At 45.4% G+C, this 10000-nt stretch overlaps 1 protein-coding gene across 1 annotated transcript in view; it reads right to left on the reverse strand.

Moving 5' to 3' along the window:
- The window catches only part of LOC143736714 (mitogen-activated protein kinase kinase kinase 11), a 15796-nt gene that overhangs the window by 3643 nt on the left and 2153 nt on the right, over positions 1 to 10000 (reverse strand). The gene's annotated exons all lie outside the window — the stretch shown is intronic.

Raw genomic sequence — 10000 nt, forward strand, 5'->3', positions numbered from 1 at the left:
CTCAGGACAAACACCTGGGACACACAGGACACACACCTGGGAAACTCAGGACAAACACCTGGGAGACACAGGACACACACCTGGGAAACTCAGGACACACACCTGGGAAACTCAGGACAAACACCTGGAAACTCAGGACACACACCTGGAAAACTCAGGACACACACCTGGGAAACTCAGGACACACACCTGGGAAACTCAGGACACACACATGGGACACACAGGACACACACCTGGGAAACTCAGGACACACACCTGGGAAACTCAGGACACACACCTGGGAAACTCAGGACAAACACCTGGGAAACTCAGGACACACACCTGGGAAACTCAGTACACACACCTGGGAAACTCAGGACACACAGGACAAACACCTGGGACACACAGGACAAACACCTGGGACACACAGGACACACACCTGGGAAACTCAGGACACACACCTGGGAAACTCAGGACAAACACCTGGAAACTCAGGACACACACCTGGAAAACTCAGGACACACACCTGGGAAACTCAGGACACACACCTGGGAAACTCAGTACACACACCTGGGAAACTCAGGACACACAGGACAAACACCTGGGACACACAGGACAAACACCTGGGACACACAGGACACACACCTGGGAAACTCAGGACACACACCTGGGAAACTCAGGACAAACACCTGGGAAACTCAGGACACACACCTGGAAAACTCAGGACACACACCTGGGAAACTCAGGACACACACCTGGGAAACTCAGGACACACACATGGGACACACAGGACACACACCTGGGAAACTCAGGACACACACCTGGGAAACTCAGGACACACACCTGGGAAACTCAGGACACACACCTGGGAAACTCAGGACACACACCTGGGAAACTCAGGACACACACCTGGGAAACTCAGTACACACACCTGGGAAACTCAGCACACACACCTGGGAAACTCAGGACACACACCTGGGAAACTCAGGACACACACCTGGGAAACTCAGGACACACACCTGGGAAACTCAGCACACACACCTGGGAAACTCAGGACACACACCTGGGAAACACACCTGGGAAACTCAGGACACACACCTGGGAAACTCAGGACACACACCAGGGAAACTCAGGACACACACCTGGGAAACTCAGGACACACACCTGAGAAACTCAGGACACACAAACACCTGGGAAACTCAGGACACACACACACCCGGGAAACTCAGGACACACACACACCCGGGAAACTCAGGACACACACACACCCGGGAAACTCAGGACACACACACACCTGGGAAACTCAGGACACACACACACACCTGGGAAACTCAGGACACACACCTGGGAAACTCAGGACACACACCTGGGAAACTCAGGACACACACCTGGGAAACTCAGGACACACACCTGGGAAACTCAGGACACACACCTGGGAAACTCAGGACACACACCTGGGAAACTCAGGACACACACCTGGGAAACACACCTGGGAAACTCAGGACACACACCTGGGAAACTCAGAACACACACCAGGGAAACTCAGGACACACACCTGGGAAACTCAGGACACACACCTGAGAAACTCAGGACACACACACACCTGGGAAACTCAGGACACACACACACCCGGGAAACTCAGGACACACACACACCCGGGAAACTCAGGACACACACACACCCGGGAAACTCAGGACACACACACACCCGGGAAACTCAGGACACACACACACCCGGGAAACTCAGGACACACACACACCCGGGAAACTCAGGACACACACACACCTGGGAAACTCAGGACACACACACACCTGGGAAACTCAGGACACACACACACACCTGGGAAACTCAGGACACACACCTGGGAAACTCAGGACACACACCTGGGAAACTCAGGACACACACCTGGGAAACTCAGGACACACACCTGGGAAACTCAGGACACACACCTGGGAAACTCAGGACACACACCTGGGAAACTCAGGACACACACCTGGGAAACTCAGGCCACACACCTGGGAAACTCAGGACACACACCTGGGAAACTCAGGAAACACACCTGGGAAACTCAGGACACACAGCTGGGACACACACACCTGGGAAACTCAAGACACACACCTGGGAAACACACCTGGGAAACTCAGGACACACACCTGGGAAACTCAGGACATACACCTGGGAAACTCAGGACACACACCTGGGAAACTCAGGACACACACACAAGGGAAACTCAGGACACACACACACCTGGGAAACACACCTGGGAAACTCAGGACACACACCTGGGAAACTCAGGACACACACACAAGGGAAACTCAGGACACACACACACCTGGGAAACACACCTGGGAAACTCAGGACACACACCTGGGAAACACACCTGGGAAACTCAGGACACACACCTGGGAAACTCAGGACACACACCTCAGACACACACATGGGAAACTCAGGATACACACCTGGGAAACACACCTGGGAAACTCAGGACACACACACACCTGGGAAACTCAGGACACACACACACCTGGGAAACTCAGGACACACAAACACCTGGGAAACTCAGGACACACACACACCTGGGAAACTCAGGACACACAAACACCTGGGAAACTCAGGACACACACACACCTGGGAAACTCAGGACACACACACACCTGGGAAACTCAGGACACACACACGCCTGGGAAACTCAGGACACACACACACACCTGGGAAACTCAGGACACACACACACCTGGGAAACTCAGGACACACACACACACCTGGGAAACTCAGGACAAACACCTGGGAAACTCAGGACACACACCTGGGAAACTTAGGACACACACCTGGGAAACTCAGGACACACACCTGGGAAACTCAGGACACACACCTGGGAAACTCAGGACACACAGCTGGGACACACTCACCTGGGACACACACCTGGGAAACTCAGGACACACACCTGGGAAACTCAGGACACACACCTGGGAAACTGAGGACACACACCTGGGAAACTCAGGACACACACACACACGGGAAACTCAGGACACACACACACCTGGGAAACACACCTGGGAAACTCAGGACACACACCTGGGAAACTCAGGACACACACCTCGGACACACACATGGTAAACTCAGGATACACACCTGGGAAACACACCTGGGAAACTCAGGACACACACACACCTGGGAAACTCAGGACACACACACACCTGGGAAACTCAGGACACACACACACCTGGGAAACTCAGGACACACACACACCTGGGAAACTCAGGACAAACACACACCTGGGAAACTCAGGACACACACACACACCTGGGAAACTCAGGACACACACACACCTGGGAAACTCAGGACACACACACACCTGGGAAACTCAAGACACACACACACCTGGGAAACTCAGGACACACACACACACACCTGGGAAACTCAGGACACACACACACACACACCTGGGAAACTCAGGACACACACACACCTGGGAAACTCAGGACACACACACACCTGGGAAACTCAGGACACACACACACACCTGGAAAACTCAGGACAAACACACACGGGAAACTCAGGACACACACACCTGGGAAACTCAGGACACACACACACCTGGGAAACTCAGGACACACACACACCTGGGAAACTCAGGACACACACACACACCTGGGAAACTCAGGACACACACACACCTGGGACACAGACACCTGGGAAACTCAGGACACACACACACCTGGGAAACTCAGGACACACACCTGGGAAACTCAGGACACACAGGACACACACCTGGGAAACTCAGGACACACACCTGGGAAACTCAGGACACACACCTGGGAAACTCAGGACACACACCTGGGAAACTCAGGACACACACCTGGGAAACTCAGGACACACACACACACGTGAAACTCAGGACACACACACACCTGGGAAACTCAGGACACACACCTGGGAAACTCAGGACACACACCTGGGAAACTCAGGACACACACCTGGGAAACTCAGGACACACACCTGGGAAACTCAGGACACACACCTGGGAAACTCGGGACACACACCTCGGACACACACATGGGAAACTCAGGATACACACCTGGGAAACACACCTGGGAAACTCAGGACACACACCTGGGAAACACACCTGGGAAACACACCTGGGAAACTCAGGACACACACCTGGGAAACACACCTGGGAAACTCAGGACACACACCTGGGAAACTCAGGACACACACCTCGGACACACACATGGGAAACTCAGGATACACAGTTGGGAAACACACCTGGGAAACTCAGGACACGAAACTCAGGACACACACACACCTGGGAAACTCAGGACACACACACACCTGGGAAACTCAGGACACACACACACCTGGGAAACTCAGGACACACACACACCTGGGAAACTCAGGACACACACACACCTGGGAAACTCAGGACACACACACACCTGGGAAACTCAGGACAAACACACACACCTGGGAAACTCAGGACACACACACACACACACCTGGGAAACTCAGGACACACACACACACCTGGGAAACTCAGGACACACACACACACACCTGGGAAACTCAGGACACACACACACACACCTGGGAAACTCAGGACACACACACACACACCTGGGAAACTCAGGACACACACACACACCTGGGAAACTCAGGACACACACACACACCTGGGAAACTCAGGACACACACACACACCTGGGAAACTCAGGACAAACACACACACCTGGGAAACTCAGGACACACACACACACCTGGGAAACTCAGGACACACACACACCTGGAAAACTCAGGACACACACACACCTGGAAAACTCAGGACACACACACACCTGGAAAACTCAGGACACACACACACCTGGAAAACTCAGGACACACACACACCTGGGAAACTCAGTACACACACCTGGGAAACTCAGTACACACACCTGGGAAACTCAGTACACACACCTGGGAAACTAAGTACACACACCTGGGAAACTCAGTACACACACCTGGGAAACTCAGTACACACACCTGGGAAACTCAGTACACACACCTGGGAAACTCAGTACACACACCTGGGAAACTCAGGACACACACCTGGGAAACTCAGGACACACACCTGGGAAACTCAATACACACACCTGGGAAACACACCTGGGAAACTCAGTACACACACCTGGGAAACTCAGTATACACGTACACACACCCGGGATACTCAGTACACACGTACACACACCTGGGAAACTCAATACACACACCTGGGAAACACACCTGGGAAACTCAGTACACACACCCGGGAAACTCAGTTTACACGTACACACACCTGGGATACTCAGTACACACGTACACACACCTGGGAAACTCAGTACACACACCTGGGAAACTCAGTACACACACACACACACACACACACACACACACCTAGGAAACTCTACACATTAAACGACTGAATACAGAAACTCTTCACATTAAACGACTGAATACAGAAACTCTACACATTAAACGACTGAATACAGAAACTCTACACATTAAACTACTCAATACAGAAACTCTTCACATTAAACTACTGAATACAGAAACTCTACACATTAAACTACTGAATACAGAAACTCTACACATTAAACGACTGAATACAGAAACTCTACACATTAAACTACTGAATACAGAAACTCTACACATTAAACTACTGAATACAGAAACTCTACACATTAAACTACTGAATACAGAAACTCTTCACATTAAACTACTGAATACAGAAACTCTTCACATTAAACGACTGAATACAGAAACTCTTCACATTAAACGACTGAATACAGAAACTCTACACATTAAATGACTGAATACAGAAACTCTACACATTAAACGACTGAATACAGAAACTCTTCACATTAAACTACTGAATACAGAAACTCTACACATTAAACTACTGAATCCAGAAACTCTTCACATTAAACGACTGAATCCAGAAACTCTTCACATTAAACGACTGAATACAGAAACTCTACACATTAAACGACTGAATACAGAAACTCTACACATTAAACGACTGAATACAGAAACTCTACACATTAAACGACTGAATACAGAAACTCTACACATTAAACGACTGAATACAGAAACTCTACACATTAAACGACTGAATACAGAAACTCTACACATTAAACTACTGAATACAGAAACTCTACACATTAAACGACTGAATACAGAAACTCTACACATTAAACTACTGAATACAGAAACTATTCACATTAAACGACTGAATACAGAAACTCTTCACATTAAACGACTGAATACAGAAACTCTACACATTAAACTACTGAATACAGAAACTTTACACATTAAACTACTGAATACAGAAACTCTACACATTAAACGACTGAATACAGAAACTCTTCACATTAAACTACTGAATACAGAAACTCTACACATTAAACGACTGAATACAGAAACTCTTCACATTAAACGACTGAATACAGAAACTCTACACATTAAACGACTGAATACAGAAACTCTACACATTAAACTACTGAATACAGAAACTCTACACATTAAACGACTGAATACAGAAACTCTTCACATTAAACTACTGAATACAGAAACTCTACACATTAAACTACTGAATACAGAAACTCTTCACATTAAACTACTGAATACAGAAACTCTTCACATTAAACTACTGAATACAGAAACTTCACATTAAACTAATGAATACAGAAACTCTTCACATTAAACTACTGAATACAGAAACTTTACACATTAAACTACTGAATACAGAAACTCTACACATTAAACTACTGAATACAGAAACTCTTCACATTAAACTACTGAATACAGAAACTCTACACATTAAACTACTGTATACAGAAACTTTACACATTAAACTACTGAATTCAGAAACTCTACACATTAAACTACTGTATACAGAAACTCTACACATTAAACTACTGTATACAGAAACTTTACACATTAAACTACTGAATACAGAAACTCTTCACATTAAACTACTGAATCCAGAAACTCTACAGAAACTCTACACATTAAACTACTGAATACAGAAACTCTACACATTAAACTACTGAATACAGAAACTCTTCACATTAAACTACTGAATCCAGAAACTCTACAGAAACTCTACACATTAAACTACTGTATACAGAAACTCTACACATTAAACTACTGAATACAGAAACTCTTCACATTAAACTACTGAATACAGAAACTGTACAGAAACTCTACACATTAAACTACTGTATACAGAAACTCTACACATTAAACTACTGAATACAGAAACTCTTCACATTAAACGACTGAATACAGAAACTCTACAGAAACTCTACACATTAAACTACTGAATACAGAAACTCTACACATTAAACTACTGAATACAGATTAAACTAGAGATGAAATAGTGAAACCTCTGATTAAGCAAAGAAACTCTATAAATTCAAATTCTGCTGAAATAATGTAACTCTTCACACTAAACTACTGATAAATGCTGAAGAAACTCCAGGCATGGCAGTGACCTGAACAACAGCCCATAATCCTCAGCACAGGAACAGAGGGAGGCTGTCTTTAGAAAATGAGTAGGAAGCAAAAAATGAAGTTAGCTGGGTGAAAAAAGAGAAACAGACGAAAGAAGAAAGAAAAACACAGGATGCTGCGATCTGGAACGACGGAGCTCGAGAGACAAGTCAGGGCAGGTCTGGGACAAAGAGATCGGAAAGAATTAAAAAACAACAGGCAGAGAGAGAGAGAGAGAGAGAGAGAGAAGAGAGAGAGAGGCAGAGAGAGAGAGAGAGAGGCAGAGAGAGAGAGAGAGAGGCAGAGAGAGAGAGAGAGAGAGAGAGAGAGAGTGAGAGAGATAGAGGCAGAGAGAGAGAGAGAGTGAGAGAGATAGAGGCAGAGAGAGAGAGTGAGAGTGAGAGCGAGAGCGAGAGCGAGAGAGAGAGAGAGAGAGAGAGAGAGAGAGAGAGAGAGAGAGAGAGAGAGAGACAGAGAGAAAGAGAGAGAGAGAGAGATAAGATCGAGAACTACAGCGAGGGAATTGTGCTGAGAGCCGGCATTAAAAAGTTTGTTTTACACAACTGAGGTGGTTTCCAGCCGAATGGACACGCTGTAGGGAAGTGAAGGATCATGGGATATACGTGGGTGGACAATAACGAAACAGACGTGTAAGAGAGAGGGAAAAAAGAAAGAACAACTGAGGAAGGAAGACTACAAATACTCGTTTTTAAAATGCACTGTGTAAACATTCCTATTTCGGACTCTATATAGTGATCGGATGAGCAAAGTCTTGGCAAATTGCTGATTAATGCACATCAGTGTAACAGTGTTTATAAATGTATGACTCTTCAGGTTAGCTTAACGCCATCTAATATCTAAATAGATCGTTCTGATCATCAGAAAAGTTACGTTTAAGAATAATACATTTACTAATGTAAATCAGATTTTACTTTTACAATTTCACCGCTTTTTTAAGGGACTGTTTTACAGTATGGAAGTATCTGTCGATTTCATAGGTTCATACATGAGAAATAAACATGGTACAATATAGTCAGCAAAACAAACACAAAGTCCAGCTCAGTGCAACATGTCTGCGCCCTGATATGATCCTTGACCCGTGTGAGGTCTTCTTATCGAGTTGGCAAAGTGTGTGTGTGTGTGTGTGTGTGTGTGTTATTTGATATCCAGACCAACAACATTCCCTTCACGAGTGTGTGATACATGCCATGGGAATATCCTCTTCCCCCCGAAACGGGCAATTCTCTCAGAGTCCTGGAGCTCAACCAAACAACCCAAATAAATACTATCTAGGCCCAGACGGAATCATTGGAATTCTTGGATTGAAATAGAGTTGAAATGACTACAGTGTTACTCCTAGATGAATGCACAATCAAGTTAAACACAATAGCAAACCAAACGCAGATGCATCGAGTAGAAGATGTAGAAGTCTGTGAATGATGGGTGTTACGATTCTGCGGAAACCTGTGCAGTTTCCATGTGGGCCTGATAATAATCCCAAAACACAACAACAACACAACAACACCACCATCTGAAGCCAGGAATGGACCATATTTGAGATTCAGTCTAACAGAAATGTAGGGAATTGAGATGGGAGGAAAAATTATGTTCGAACGCTTTCTTTAGCAAAAGTGTTTTCCTCCGAGAGGTGGGACCGGGTAAAACTGTATTCCAGTGCTTGTGTGAGTAAATGCAAATGTTTTATGTTCCCAGAAAAACTATTATGAGATTATATTTCAATGCTTTTGCATTACCTCGCAAAATATTTTGTGATGGAATAATAGGACATGGAAGGAAAAAATTGCATTTCAATGAATTTGCGACACACAATTGTTTTGCATGCAAATGCAAAGTTTCTAAGTAGGGATGGGCGATATGGACTTAAAACTTTATCACAATATTTTCTGATTTAAGTGACGATATAAATATAGTTTCATTCACCACTGTTTTTGGCTACAAGTGATGCATGCGTTATTGAGAGAAACACAAACACTGATCTAAAGTAAAACGTACCCATCATCAAATAGACTCCTATAATATAAGAATTTTAAAAAAGTAAACATCGAAACACCAGGCCTTGCAGAAATGGAAAAGTTGCGTACGTTTCTTCTGTAAAAGTGCAGATAATGTTTAAATAGTGCATCTGTACTGAAAAACATCACACAATAATAATTCAAATCAATTACAAGTTTGAAATGTGAACACAGATTCTGTATTTATTCATACTCTCGGAAAGACTAATTCTTATCGTGAGGAGAATTTAAACCGTATCGCAAACGATAATATATCGCACATCCCTATTTCTCAGAGGAATGCCCTTTTGATGAGTGAATGCAAAAGCACTGAAATATAATGTTGCATGTCCCTTTAGGGGCTCCTCATAACTGGTGTTCTGAAGGAAACTCGGCTGGAAACTGATGCACTCGGACTCGACTCAACGACAGGCAAAGCAGAAACTATTCAGACACCGGATATCATTTTCACTAGTGTGTGCAGGACACTATAGTTCATTTCT

The sequence above is a fragment of the Siphateles boraxobius genome, unplaced genomic scaffold (assembly GCF_051911475.1).
Source record: "Siphateles boraxobius isolate OS27281-9 unplaced genomic scaffold, OSU_SipBor_1 130, whole genome shotgun sequence".
Taxonomy (NCBI): Eukaryota; Metazoa; Chordata; class Actinopteri; order Cypriniformes; family Leuciscidae; genus Siphateles; species Siphateles boraxobius.